At 44.9% G+C, this 15,274-nt stretch overlaps 1 non-coding gene across 1 annotated transcript; it reads left to right on the top strand.

The window, feature by feature from the left end:
• Window positions 1–1,882: 1,882 nt before the first annotated feature.
• On the top strand, window positions 1,883–1,957 carry Trnas-aga (transfer RNA serine (anticodon AGA)). The gene has a single exon. It is a non-coding gene; the product is annotated as a tRNA-Ser (tRNA).
• The last annotated feature ends 13,317 nt before the right edge of the window (window positions 1,958–15,274 follow it).

A 15,274-nucleotide genomic window follows, 5' to 3' on the forward strand; every position in this document is an offset into this window, starting at 1 on the left:
CTCGCGGATTGTCATTTAGATCTTCTTGAGTTCTACAATCTGGTACACACTTTAAACTTATAACACCCGTCTATTTTCGTCAGAGGTTAATAAAACAGGGACAATGGAATGTAATCGAAATAAATGAAATAGTGCTAAAGGAATTAGATTAGGAAATGCGTCACGAAAGTATTAGATGAGATTTGCCATTTGACGATCAAAATAACTGATGATGACCCAAGTAGAGAGAATGTAAAATGCAGACTGATTATATCACTAAAAACCTTTCTGAGAAAGATGAATTTCTCTATGTCTAGTATAAATGTGTCAGAAAGCCTTTTTGTAAAGGTATTTGCCTAGAGGGTAGCCTAGTACGGTGGTGAAACGTTGATGACAAGTAGTTGAAACGAGAAGAGAAAGTTGGCTAGAGAAACGTTGTGATGCAGAAGAATACTGAAGATTATGTGGGTAGATCGAGTAAGTAATGAGGATGTCCTAAATCAAACTGGTGGAAAATAAATTTATGGCTTAATTTAACTATAATAATGGATCGGTTAACAGGACACATCCTAGGACTTGATGGAATCATCAGTTTGTTAATGGAGGAAATGTGGGGGTAAAAATTGTAGAGGTAGACCCTGGGATGAGTATAGAAACTGGTTTAAATGGATTTCGGTGGTAGTAGTTATTTGGAGATTAAGAGGCTTGTACAGGATAGAGCAGCATGGAGAGCTGCATCAAACCAGTCTTCGTAATGATGACCACAGCAGGAACGCAGTATGATGTGATACTCATTATATTCGTCACCAGAGTTTGGATGATCCTCCAGATAACGTGAATTGTGTCATTTAGTACGGCTTGCGGACAATCAGTCTTCGTTGTGCCACACTGCTCCAATCAGCACACAGCCGCAACGTTTTAATGAAGACTGCTCACACGAACTGTCGCAGGTACACTAAACGTATCCGTACTAGAATACTATGTAAGACAAGTTTCCAGGTTTTCCCACCATAGTCTGCATTATTTTTTCCTTATTATCAAAGATTTTTTACCTCGCTGTGGGAGGCAACTGTGTAAGGCCTTTTGAAACTCGTTAAAGAAGATAATAACTAAGTTTCCCATTTCCATCGCCTTGTACTTTCTACAGTTTAGTAACGTCTGATAACAGCAGCAAAAGTGGGGACTTCTTCGAGAAGTAATCCTCAGAGTACTTAACGCAGGGCCGGCCACTGCGAGTCAAACTTCACGCGGGCATGAGTTGCAGGCCCCGTGCGGGCTCTTTCAGCTTTGCTCGCTCCTTCCAGGAGGTACCCCGTACAGCGCGATATTTCATTTAGCATTGCGGTGTGGCATTTTTCGGTCGGCACAACTCTCTTCATTTCGGCAGAATAGTGATGGCACCGCTGTTTACACTTAGATATTTCTTCGTGGTATGAAGGATGATCACAAATCCAGCTGAAGTTTGCACGAAAGAGGCGGTCTAGCGATCAATAGTCACAAGCCTTTAAAAATGGGAATGACAGAAGAGAGGGTTGACAATTCTCTATTATGCAGTCGCATAAGCATGGGGTGCAGCAAATTTTCTATGAAACGATATTACATTACGATGCAGAAAAAATTTAGAGATTTATCTGATGATAATGAGCAAAAAAAAAAAAAAATTTACAACGCTCGACAGACGGAATTTATTGTTTTCTAACTCAAGAAGAAAGTGGTTCTAAGCACTATGGGACTTAACACCTAAGGTCATCAGTCCCCTAGACTTAAAACTACTTAAACCTAACTCACCTAATGACGAAACTTCCTGACAGATTAAAAATGTGTGCCGGACCGAGACTCGAACTCGGGACCTTTGCCTTTCGCGGGCAAGTGCTTAGAAACTGTGAGGACGGGTTGTGAGTCGTGCTTGGGTAGCTCAGTTGGTAGAGCACTTGGCCGAGAAAGCCAAAGGTCCCGAGTTCGAGTCTCGGTCCAGCACACAATTTGAATCTGCCAGGAAGTTTCACATCAGCGCACACTCCGCTACAGAGTGAAAATATCATTCTGGTTACCGAAGGACATCAAACACATCCATGCCCGGGGCAAGATTCGAACCTGCGACCGTATCAGCAGCGCGGTTCTGGACTGAAGCGCCTAGAACCGCTCACCCACAGCGACCGGCTAACTCAAGAAGAACTTTGTGCGAAATTTTCAGGATTGCAGCACGTGACGAAATTGTTGGTATGAATAGTATAATTCTGAAGTTGCACACATTATTGCAACAGTTTTCAATGGAACTCAACGAAGAGTATGGAGACTTCATATATTATTGCAAAATAAGTTTGTTGAAGGGAGCAGGCATCCTTCTTTCTTCCGTAATGGTAGATCGACTGCAGACGCAGCATTTGTGATGCAACAGGTCTCTGAAAAACATGCGAAACTTAAGCTCGAGACCCACTTACCAACTGCTAATCTGGATAAATCCGTTGGTAACCATAAGTACATTTTTTCATTAATATATTACTATTTTATTGACTTTCTTTAAAATAGTATTTTAATTACGCATTTTGAAGCACAAATCCGTCTACAAGATTCCAGATTTCTGCTTTAAAACTTCTGCTATAGACATTTTTCATGCTGTGTACTTATACGCTTATCATAAGCTCGTTAATGTCTCGTAGAACCTGTAGCCACTCTGTCGTCTGCCATAGAAACTTTGTGATTTCCCTAAATCACTCCAGGCAAATGCCGGGATGGTTCCTCTGAAAGGGCACGGCCGACTTCCTTCCCAATCCTTCCTTAATCCGATGAGACCGATGACCACGCTGTCTGGTCTCCTTCCCCAAACCAACCAACCAACCATAGAAACTTTATTTTTGGTTGTGAACAGCGAAGACATGTTTTATGGAAGCCGCTAGAACTTAGAGATCGGCTGGTTACTAGTATTGACTGGCGCGGAAAATCAGTTATCAAGGCCCACACAGCTTGTGGATAAAGGGACGCCATTCGCTTCCGAATGCTGTCGTGAACACGCTTTGCTTTATAAATTGTACATTTGGGGTTAGATCTTATGGGACCAAACTGCTTACGTCATCGGTCCCAAAGCTTACACACTACTTAATCTAACTTCAACTAACTTACGCTATGGACAACACACACACCCATGCCCGAGGAAGGACTCGAACCTCCGACGCTTTGCTTTCCTGCATCCTACGACATGGACTTCCTGAACTACAGGATGATCCAAAAGCCCGTTAACATTTGAAAATTCAGTACTTTACGGAATAAAGTAGGTAGAGAGTTAAAAACTGACCACCTGCTTGAAGTGGCATGGGGTGTATTGACATCAGAAAAGGCTTAGAAACCCGTTGTTTCCCTGGTACTTATTTATACATGTGCCAGAGAATTCAGATATGTGGAATTCGTTTTTGTCTTATAAAGCTCCTTTGTATACACCATTTGAAATAGTATGCTTTAGGTCATGAATGAAGAGCTTGTTTACTTCACTCATATGAGAGAGGGCTCGTAGAGCTAGCTGTGCGAAAAGCGACTGGCACTAAGACTCACGCCCACAACACGCAGCGTCTGGTCTTGTGTTTTGTTTTGTGGCCATGACATAAGATAAGCTCACCGGCAATTGTACTTGTTTAAAGCGAAATAGTACTCGTGAACTGTTAGGAATAAGCGGGATTCGGCGAGTTAAACCTCGCTCACCTGCGCCACTTTCCATCAAAACTTCTGCTTCTATGACATTACGTTAGACAGAAGTAACTTTAAGGCTCTGTGAGTGAAGAGTTCTGAGTCGTAAGATAATGCAGCACTCTCGATCAGAACTGCGTCGTGCCTCGGTTTGGGAAAGAGCTTCCAAAGGACGAGTGAAAGAGAAAGATATTCTTGCGTCGCAGGAAGTCTCGACTAAGGATCTTCATTCGATTCTCGAGAGCGCATAGTCCTCAGCCTTTCAGCTGTTCTGATTTATTCAGAAAGATCCATAGTTTTCTAGATATTTTTCTTCACAAACAAAAACAAATCAAAATCTAATGAGTAGGCGCCTAAATGACATGGCAAACTTAATAAATTCGCTTTAACTAGGAAAGAATATAAATGAAACCTATCGAAGAACCAGTGCAATGTCGTTACGTTTTTAACACGCAAGGTGAAATCAGTAAATCCATATATCCTACCAAAGTAAATTCAATGTTAGTTTGTATTCGTTAAAATAAGACTGCGACACTTAATCCTGTCACTGACGTCAGCTTCCGAAAATACACTCTAAGAAGGGGAGGGGGGGAGAGAGAAAATCTACGCACCAACGAAAGAGTTATCAGAATGCGATGGAAGTCAGAGACATCTTATAAATGTGCGAACAAAAAAATGATTGCAGTTTTAGAGAAACTGGTTGACTTATTCAAGAGAAGATCTTCACATACTGAGCAAGTCAACAACGCATCGGTTCACTTTTGGCTTTGGAGTTATTCGGCTTGGAATTGACTGAGAGAGTTGTAGGATGTCTTTCTCATGGATATAGTGTCAAATTATGTCCATTTGGCGCGTCAGATCATCAAAATCCCAGGCTGGTTGTAGGACACTGCCCATAATACTCCAAACGTTCTCATCTGGGAAGAGATCAGAAGACCTTGCTGGCCAAGGTAGGGTTTGGCAAGCAAGAACACAAGCAGTAGAAATTCTCGCCGTAGGCAGGCGTTATCCTGGATAGCTTGAAACGAAGTGCATCAAAACGAGGTGTAAAATATTGTTGGCGTTCCGCTGTGCTGTAAGGGTGGCGATTATGACAGTCAAAGGGGTCTTGTTATGAGATGAAATGGCACCCCAGACCATCACTCTTGGTTGTCGGGCGTCGGTCAGGTTGGTATTACACCGCTGTCCATGGTGTCTCCAGACATGTCATCGCTGGTCAACGAGGATGAATTCGAAGCGGAACTCGTTACTGAAGACAATTCTACTCCAGTCAACGGGATGCCAGGCCGAAGACATGTCTGGAGACGCGCTGACCAGGAGTGGGACACCAGCCTAGTTGTTGCCTACCATACAGCCCGACAACCAGGACCGACGGTTCATTTCATAGCAGGTCCCTTTCGCTACCATGCACGACACCCTGACGGCACAGTGGTACATCGACGATATTCTATGCCCCCTTATGGAAAGCTATCCTGGGCTGCATTTCACCGAGGTAATGCTCCCCCCTCCCACACAAGGCGAGAGTTTCTGCTTCTTGTCTTTGTTCTTGCCGAACCCTACCTTGGTCCCTAAGGCCGCCGTATCTCTCCCCAGTTGAAAACGTTTGGAGTACTACAGGCAGGTCACTCTAGCTAGCTCGACATTTTGACGATCTGACGCGCCAAATGCGCAGAATTTGAGGCGATATCTCTCAACAGGACATCCAGCAACTTTACCAATCGATGCCAAGCAAAAAAGCCGCTTGGATAAGAGCCAGAGGTGGACTAACGTATTATTCACTTGGTCAATAAATGAAGCTCTTTCCCTTGAATGAGTAAACCAAGTTATCTAAAACTCTAATCATACGTACATCACATCAACTGATTTCCGTCCTCAGAATGAGATTTTTCACTCTGCAGCTGAGCGTGCGCTGATATGAAACTTCCTGGCAGATTAAAACTGTGTGCCGGACCGAGACTCGAACTCGGGACCTTTGCCTTTCGCGGGCAAGTTCTCTACCATCTGAGCTATCCAAGCATGACTCCCTCCTCCCGTCCTCACAGTAGGACACGAGGTACTGGCGGAAGTAAAGCTGTGAGGACGGGGCGTGAGTCGTGCTTGGGTAGCTCAGATGGTAGAGAACTTGCCCGCGAAAGGCAAAGGTCCCGAGTTCGAGTCTCGGTCCGGCACACAGTTTTAATCTGACAGGAAGTTTGATTTCCGTCCTATTCGGACAATTCCTTAGTGTAGCATCTCGTTTATGTCTTAGAGTGTACTTCTGTCACTGAGGCAAACCAACTTTCATAGGAAAGCAGTCAAATATTGCCTACAGAAGATATCACCATCATGATAATTGAAGCTTTATGATTAGTCTTCGTATCGAGGATCTCTAAACGCTCCTAATTTATGGCAGTGAATGCATGTAGCTCGCAAATACTAGTGGCTCCAACACACGACCCTGAGGGACGCTAAGCATTACGCAGTGTCAGAGCATTACGCGTCTCCGCGGAGCAGCCTCGAGTGAGCGGCAGCTGTCGGTAGCTGCTGGTGCATGCCGCGCCAGTGCTCTCCTGGCGGGCCGGCAGCCTCTGGGGAATGCAGACGGCGCATTGCACCGCCGTCTGCCAGCCGTCTGCCCTCATCTGGGTCGCCAGGACTCGCCAGCCAGTCACGACCGACTCGGCCGCTCTGCCGGGCTGCGCTGCGGCTCTGCCCAGACCGTGCCTTAACAGGAAAATCCAACGTCACGTGCAATTTCCTCCTACAATTCCTCCTTTCACTTGCCAGTAACGTAGCCAGGAAAGCTGTACTTCTTACCTTTATTAACGGTGCTGCTTTATCGGTATGCATGCGGCGGCATGTAAATCTAATATGTTCCAAAATGCCGCCCGTAAAAAAAAGATTTTCTAGTGATCACACCTCCGCTTCAGTTGGTAACAGAAAGGTAGCGCAAGTGCTTTCGATAGCCCTTGAACTGGAGATCATTTATACACCCAGTAGAAGAATGAAATTAGAATTATATTATTACCTTCAGCTGCTAACGGGCGTTGATATATATCAGCGGGGACAGGTGAAAATGTATGCCCCGACCGGGATTCGAACCCGGGATCTCGTGCTTACATGGCAGACACCCTATCCATTTTTTTTTTTTAACAGTAAGGAACTGAAAAGTAGTATGTGCACTCGTTGTGTCGAGTTTGGGACGCACATAACTAAAAACATGCTAGTAGTTGTAGAAAAAGGCACAAAGAAAGAGAGCAATGTGCGGGGCTAAGGAAACCATCAAACAAAACTGAAGGGTGGAATCCATACCACCATTAACCAGTGCTACATCTTGCACCGGATGGGAAACAAAAACTGCAGAGACCTTTTCGCACCGGGGACAAAAAGAGGAAATGGGGCAAATACTGCTACAGAGTGTGATGGTTCACGACGAAACTCTCCATCTGCTGTATCATCCGGGTATGACTTCTCGTTATGACCAAGGCAGATCCCACGTAGTACCGTGTAGTATTCTATCGTCGTCTTGTAATTTTAGCTTCTCTTACCCGTGATGTTCCAGCTACGTGGAGGGTCGTGGAACTCACTCCACAAATAATTTTTACCAGGTCCCGTAAGAGTTCGGGGAATATGTGTGCATCCGCACAGAACAAGAAGGTCATGGCCGGTGTTGCCAGAACTATATACTTATATGGATGTGGTGTCTGTTCTTTCGGACATGTCCGGAAGAACAGACACCATATCCATATAAGCAATAGAAGAATCGTCTTAGTGTCACTTTCCTACAGTACAGTGTCAAAGTATGAACTTTACACACTTCTTCCTGCTTAGGCAAATAGAACAAATCGTTTGGTTCTTTTTGCACTTGATGTGGTCAACGGTGGGCTTGGTGAAACTTGTCGAGGCACCATTAGTTCGTGGGTGGTTCCTTAAAAACCCCCACAAATTGATTTTTTACTATATTTTCGCTGTCACCAGCGGATCAAAACCTAGCCGAGAATTCGAAGACGACTACACACAGAAAATGGCTGTAATTTTTACGATATATTCCTAAGGTCTAGATCTCGAACAACTTTGAAATTTTTTTCGTATCTTTATTAGTTCCGAGGTACAGACGTTCAAAATTATCCCACTAGTACACATAAAATAAGCATGTAAAATCCTGTGCGAGGCGAAAACGTAGTTTATAAAGTCACGTAGCACGGAGAAATATGCGGTAAAATGTCTTCATTATCATCTGGGAACCAAATGCTGTGTACTGAAGCGCACGCAAAGTATTTTGCGCGTCACATACGTTCTGATGTATAAAATTAATTTGCGTTATTACAGTTTCACATAAGTAAACTACCTAAATTTTACTGAGCAATGTATTTCTTTTCACATGAGTTACATGTCTTGTTGCATTGGGATAAAGAAGGGAACCAGTAGAAAAATGCTCCTATTTTTTATTTAAGGGACTCTGACTGAAAAGTGGGGTTCCAACTGTCTCACTCTACTTTCCTCAGCACCTTTGAAAATTTTCTAAAACATTTTGGTATGCGAACATATCCGCGCATTAGTATGCTGGGAGAGAAGAAGAGAGTGGCAGTGGCAAAGAGACGGAAAGTTAATAAAAAGAGGAAGATAGTGGTTGTGTTATAGAAAGAGCAAACAGAGTGGCAGTGAAACATAGTTGACAGTGGCAGAACAGTGACAGGAAAAGAACGAAGGAGGTGGTGCCAGTCGGGGGGGGGGGGGGGGGGGGAGCGGAGGAACGGTGGAATAAAGAGAAAGATAAAATGGAACAGCAGTAGTAGGAAGGAAGGAATGAGATATTAGCAGTAAGAGAGAGCAAGAGGGAGATAGTGGCAGTGAGAGTAGAGTGAAATAATAGGACAGAGCGAAGGGGACTGTGGCTGTGACACAAGAGGCGGTGACAGAGAGACACAAAGAGATAATGACAATGAGTAGGGCTGAATTAGTGAGCAAGGGCAACTGGGATTGTATGAGTATGAGAGACTTAAAACCATGGAATAGAGAGGGAGCTTGTGGGAGTCTGAGATAGGCGCATGTTAAAAAATGCGCGAATATGTTCGCAAACCAAAATCATTGGGAAAATTTTTAAAGGTGCTGAGGAAGGTAGTTTGAGGCAGCTGGTATCCCACTTTTCAGTCAGAGTCTTTTAAATACAAAGGAACGTATTCGATTCGCATTTTTTGAGCTCCGATAGAAGTATTTTTCCGCTGGTGTCTACTCCTTGTTAGTATTAATGGCTCTTCTTAGGCGATAAGGGCCAATGCTATAAGCGACTTTTTTGAAGGGCACACTGTTGTAGCCTGAAGCCTGATGACGGGCATCTCAGAAACTGCGGAGTTGGACTGCTGTCGCGTGCTAGTTTCGTGAGTATCCGTGGAACTTGGTAGAAATCCGTTGAAACCACGCGTAGGCAAAGTGTTGGACAAGTAATGTTGGTCGGAAGCTTGCTAGGTCTTTAAAGGACGATGATCCGAGTTACACTAGGTCGACGGTCTATAACGACATTATTTTCACCAACTGTAATGAATTAATTGTGCTCTGAGGCATTTATGACAAAGATAGGAATCTTATTTATAAAATACGAATCCACAATCTATCAAACTTTGGAGGAAGAGGTATAAATTACTATATCTTTGTGATGTGATCTCTGTCATTTTCCTGTTTTTCTTCTTCTGCCACATCCTTTGTTACCTTTCCTCCTCCTGGCATTGGTCTATTAAGACGTCCGTATCGTTATAAACACATGAAAGTGCAAACAGTTATTTATTTCTTTGACTTAATGACTCTTGTTTTATTATTTCTTAACATTAATCTCCTTAATATCTAATAAGGAAAGTAGTTCTGCCTTCGCCAAACAATTTTTCTTGTTTAATTAACCATACATGTTTCGGAGAGATTCCCGCATATTCACTGCGTTTCGTGTATTATCTTGTTATTACATACTGGTATTCACGAGTCTGCATTTACGGGGTGTGTGAACAGAGCTTCATAATACATAGAGTTTCATTGTTTGTGTGATGTGAAACAGCATGTGTTATGTAGCTCCACTCAAATACCCTGTGGAACCACGACAACGCGATCTGTACAAAATACGACACACTGGAAGGTAAAAATTATAGCTGTGCTGCAAATACCAGACAGACTTATGAATACCAATACCAAACAGTCTTATGAATACCAAAATGTTATCTCCTCAATACGTTGGAAGTGTCAGTAGCGGCCAGAACAGTTACCTGTGTTGCATGCGATTGCATTATGTCTGAATTCAACGCACTCGAACGTGGCATATTGTTGGTGCTCTTACGGGGCGCACTTCCGTAACCAAGGTGTCTGAACTGTTTGGTATTTCAAGGGGCACTGTATCGGAAATTTATACCCCATACAGGGAAAGTAGGGAAAAATTATCCGCTAAGGCATAAAACGCAGTCTTATGAATACCAAAATGTTATCTCCTCAATACGTTGGAAGTGTCAGTAGCGGCCAGAACAGTTACCTGTGTTGCATGCGATTGCATTATGTCTGAATTCAACGCACTCGAACGTGGCATATTGTTGGTGCTCTTACGGGGCGCACTTCCGTAACCAAGGTGTCTGAACTGTTTGGTATTTCAAGGGGCACTGTATCGGAAATTTATACCCCATACAGGGAAAGTAGGGAAAAATTATCCGCTAAGGCATAAAACGCACGAAGGTGTGTGAGTGTGGAGTTATCGTGACAAACGATCATTGAAGAGGATTGTGGTGAAAAATAAGAGGAAAACAGCTGCAAAGTCGCTGCGGAACTGAATGTCGCCCTCGCGAATCCCGTCAGCACCAAAACAACACAGGGCGATCTGGAAATCCAGAACCGATCATCAGTGACAGAAACGCCCGTAAGAGGAAAGCGTGGTGCCGAAGCCATAAAACCTGGGCTATGGAGCAATGTAAGAGTCCCAAGAGTAAAACACGGCGGGAGTTCAGTAATTATTTGGGTAGCTATATCGTGGTGTTCCATGGACCCCATGGTTCCTCTGCTAAGGATTATGTCACCATTTTGGCTGAGCAGGTCCGTCCCATGGTACAGTGTTTGCTCCCCAATGGTGATGCTGTGATCAAAGTCGACAGAGCTCATGTTCACACAGTCTACATCGTCCAGGACTGGTTATGTGGCCACAAGGATGAGTTGTTGCTTTTCCTCTGGCACCACAGTCACCAGTTCTCAGTATTATTGAGATTTTGTGGTCTACTTTGAAGAGAAGGGTACGTAATCGCTATCGATCTCCATCATCGTTACTCGAACTTGCCACAGTTATGAAGGAAGAATGGTATACGTTAACCTTGAAAACTACACAGGATCTGTATTTATCCATTCCGAGACGACTGGAATCTGTTTTGAATGCCAATGTTTTTCCCGCACCGTATTACGCTTGGTAATGTGCTTTCTTTTGTTTCCACATTCTTGTGCATCCCAAGTGTATGGTGTGTCAAGATATTACGGACAGATGTTGAGGGGTTAGACAGGGTGTGTTGGGAAACAACCATTAGGAACCGATGTCTAGAACCGTCATCCAATGACATTAGGTCATCGGTTCGTCAGTAATCATATGTACTCCACGTGCTGTACGCGGAGCTTATCGCAGTGGATTTGGCAGTGTTCGTGCCATTAAATGGCATCAAATGTGTCTTCTCCGTCGGAACAAACTACTGTCGAATGCCCATTCTACATTCGGTAGACCGCTGTTATTTCGACTGCGTGTATGATCGTTGGACGACTTTTCTAAACATTGTTTTCGATATTTAATTTGTCATTCAAGATATCCCCTACAACGTCTCGAGGTTTTTCGTATATAAATATAGGGTATTCATAGATATAACTCAAGACTTCATTAATTTTAATCCCATATTAGATTATAACAACCGATATTCGACATATGACTAGTCAACTGAAAGTTTTATTTTATAGTAGCTGCAGATTTCACGAAAAATGTGGACCCCACCGGAGGAAGATCAGTGTGTAGCCCGGTTCAGAGGGACGGGACCTAGTGCCCAAGAGGAACGAACTATCGGACAGAGTGTAGAACAACTATTCTGATTTGGCACACGTCATATGGAAACAGACAGCGTTCACCATTGACTTGAGACGGGTCACCCATCTGTTTCAGACGCCAACATGGACCGGGTACAGCAGTAGTTTGCAATAAATTTGATAAAGTCAGTGGACATCAGACGACTGAGCGGACCGCGGCACAACACCGAAATGGCGGAAACCACGGAAGCAGACCGTATAGGAAAACAAGTTCACACCAGCACCACAGATATATAAATCGCCCTATGTTTTTTAGATCGTATAAAAATGATAATTTTACTGTTTTTTTAATTCTGATAAGTACAGATTTTAACCTTGACATCTACATATTTTAATTATTTTTAATATAAAAAAAGATCTACTGAATACAGTATGTGCAAATGGAATGTAACAAATGTAGCAGACGCCACCTGTCAGTAATAGTGTTATAATTAATATAAATGACGTGCACTCTGCCAACCAATTTTATGTGACGTAGCATGTGAAAGTTGCTGGATTTGGACGGGTTACTCCTGTAACTGAAATATCAGGTACGTTCTGGTACATCTGATGTTGATTAGATAGGATGAAAAAGATTTGCTTGCGTGAAATAGTAAATTAATATCATTATTTTTACAGATCTTAAGATGGTTCTGAATGAACCGAAACCGGTCATATGAATAAAAAATTTGCAATCACGACGGATTTTAAGTAACATTATAAAATCACTGATTGCTGTTATCCCATAAGACATTATGTCTGTTTTTGCAAAGTCAGTGCGCACGGCCGCCAGAGAACTGGAAATGCCACGATCAACAGTGCATAAGAGGTTACTTCCTTATGCCCATAACGTGCAGCTGTTCCACGCACTAAAGGTGAGAGACAAACCTCAATGCGAAAGGTTTGCACAGGACATGTTATTTGACGTTGTCTCAAAGAATAATTTTGCTGGATTAGATGTCAGTCAGCTTTTCATTTACCCGGCATACTAAACTGTTGTAACGTTCGTATGTGGTGCTCAGAGTGTTCTCATACAGCACGTGAAATGGGCAGAGAGCATCCAAAGGTCAGTGTGCTGGATGGACATATTTCCTTCATTATTTCGTTCTTCTTCAAAGAGCTTCCCATTAACACTGATGGTTTCCTGGACCTCTCTCATGAATTTGCTGTTCCACAATTGGAATACCTAAGAGATGTCATAACCCAGCTGCATGAAGCACCATCTAACTGGCTCCTAAGATGTTCGTCAGTTCCAGGATGAGAGGTTTCCGGATAGGCGGTCTGAACAAGATGGTCCGATTCTGTGCCGCTACAATACCGTGATCTCGCATCTCTAGATTTCTTCCTGTGGGCTTTTGTAAAGGATAAGCCGTATCTAACCAGAGGCACAAACCTACAGGACACACAATCGCAATACATCTCAGCATGTCGAGACTTATACATAAGGAGCCGTAGCTGTCTGTTGCACATCCTCGTCCGACAGGAATCGTCGACCTTTCAACGTCTTTTTTAAAGAACCGAAAGTCTGGTAATAGCACGGGCAGAGATCAGGAATATAGAGCGGTTGCTAGGGTGTCTCCCACTTGAGTTGTGCGTAACTTCTGCTGGCCTCATACACTCCTGGAAATGGAAAAAAGAACACATTGACACCGGTGTGTCAGACCCACCATACTTGCTCCGGACACTGCGAGAGGGCTGTACAAGCAATGATCACACGCACGGCACAGCGGACACACCAGGAACCGCGGTGTTGGCCGTCGAATGGCGCTAGCTGCGCAGCATTTGTGCACCGCCGCCGTCAGTGTCAGCCAGTTTGCCGTGGCATATGGAGCTCCATCGCAGTCTTTAACACTGGTAGCATGCCGCGACAGCGTGGACGTGAACCGTATGTGCAGTTGACGGACTTTGAGCGAGGGCGTATAGTGGGCATGCGGGAGGCCGGGTGGACGTACCGCCGAATTGCTCAACACGTGGGGCGTGAGATCTCCACAGTACATCGATGTTGTCGCCAGTGGTCGGCGGAAGGTGCACGTGCCCGTCGACCTGGGACCGGACCGCAGCGACGCACGGATGCACGCCAAGACCGTAGGATCCTACGCAGTGCCGTAGGGGACCGCACCGCCACTTCCCAGCAAATTAGGGACACTGTTGCTCCTGGGGTATCGGCGAGGACCATTCGCAACCGTCTCCATGAAGCTGGGCTACGGTCCCGCACACCGTTAGGCCGTCTTCCGCTCACGCCCCAACATCGTGCAGCCCGCCTCCAGTGGTGTCGCGACAGGCGTGAATGGAGGGACGAATGGAGACGTGTCGTCTTCAGCGATGAGAGTCGCTTCTGCCTTGGTGCCAATGATGGTCGTATGCGTGTTTGGCGCCGTGCAGGTGAGCGCCACAATCAGGACTGCATACGACCGAGGCACACAGGGCCAACACCCGGCATCATGGTGTGGGGAGCGATCTCCTACACTGGCCGTACGCCACTGGTGATCGTCGAGGGGACACTGAATAGTGCACGGTACATCCAAACCGTCATCGAACCCATCGTTCTACCATTCCTAGACCGGCAAGGGAACTTGCTGTTCCAACAGGACAATGCACGTCCGCATGTATCCCGTGCCACCCAACGTGCTCTAGAAGGTGTAAGTCAACTACCCTGGCCAGCAAGATCTCCGGATCTGTCCCCCATTGAGCATGTTTGGGACTGGATGAAGCGTCGTCTCACGCGGTCTGCACGTCCAGCACGAACGCTGGTCCAACTGAGGCGCCAGGTGGAAATGGCATGGCAAGCCGTTCCACAGGACTACATCCAGCATCTCTACGATCGTCTCCATGGGAGAATAGCAGCCTGCATTGCTGCGAAAGGTGGATATACACTGTACTAGTGCCTACATTGTGCATGCTCTGTTGCCTGTGTCTATGTGCCTGTGGTTCTGTCAGTGTGATCATGTGATGTATCTGACCCCAGGAATGTGTCAATAAAGTTTCCCTTTCCTGGGACAATGAATTCACGGTGTTCTTATTTCAATTTCCAGGAGTGTAGATCGAGCAGCGTCTTGCGTCGAATCGCGACCAGCGCGGGACTTGGCGAACCATTCCACAATGGTGGTTTTCGACGCAAATGCTTCATCTCCGATGGATGTCTGCTGGTATTTGTCCTTCGGCACCCAAGAAAGGAATAACAGGACGTTGGTCCTGCTTGGACGCATTTGGTAATAACATCACCATAGTTCACTTTCCACATTTAGCACACGCATGTCAGAAAGACACGATTGCCACACTAATCCCTTGCCTACATACAGAGGTGCATTCCGTAAGTGATGTGACAAAATTCATAAAAATTCATTTATTGAATATATTCGTACAAATAATTAAAAATGTTCAAAATAGCACCCTCTTGCGTCGATACTCCTCTGGAGGCGGTGTTTCCATGCCTGGAAGACATCCTGGAATTACTTTTCCGGAATGTCCTTTAGAGCTGATGTAAGAGGCTACCTCGTAAAGCGCCTACAGCTACTATCACCGTAGGCCGCTGCCGGCGGGCGGGAAGCCGACGCAGCGCGGCGTTGCGAGCAGCGGCTGT

This window comes from Schistocerca serialis, chromosome 5 (genome assembly GCF_023864345.2).
Source record: "Schistocerca serialis cubense isolate TAMUIC-IGC-003099 chromosome 5, iqSchSeri2.2, whole genome shotgun sequence".
Classification (NCBI taxonomy): domain Eukaryota; kingdom Metazoa; phylum Arthropoda; class Insecta; order Orthoptera; family Acrididae; genus Schistocerca; species Schistocerca serialis.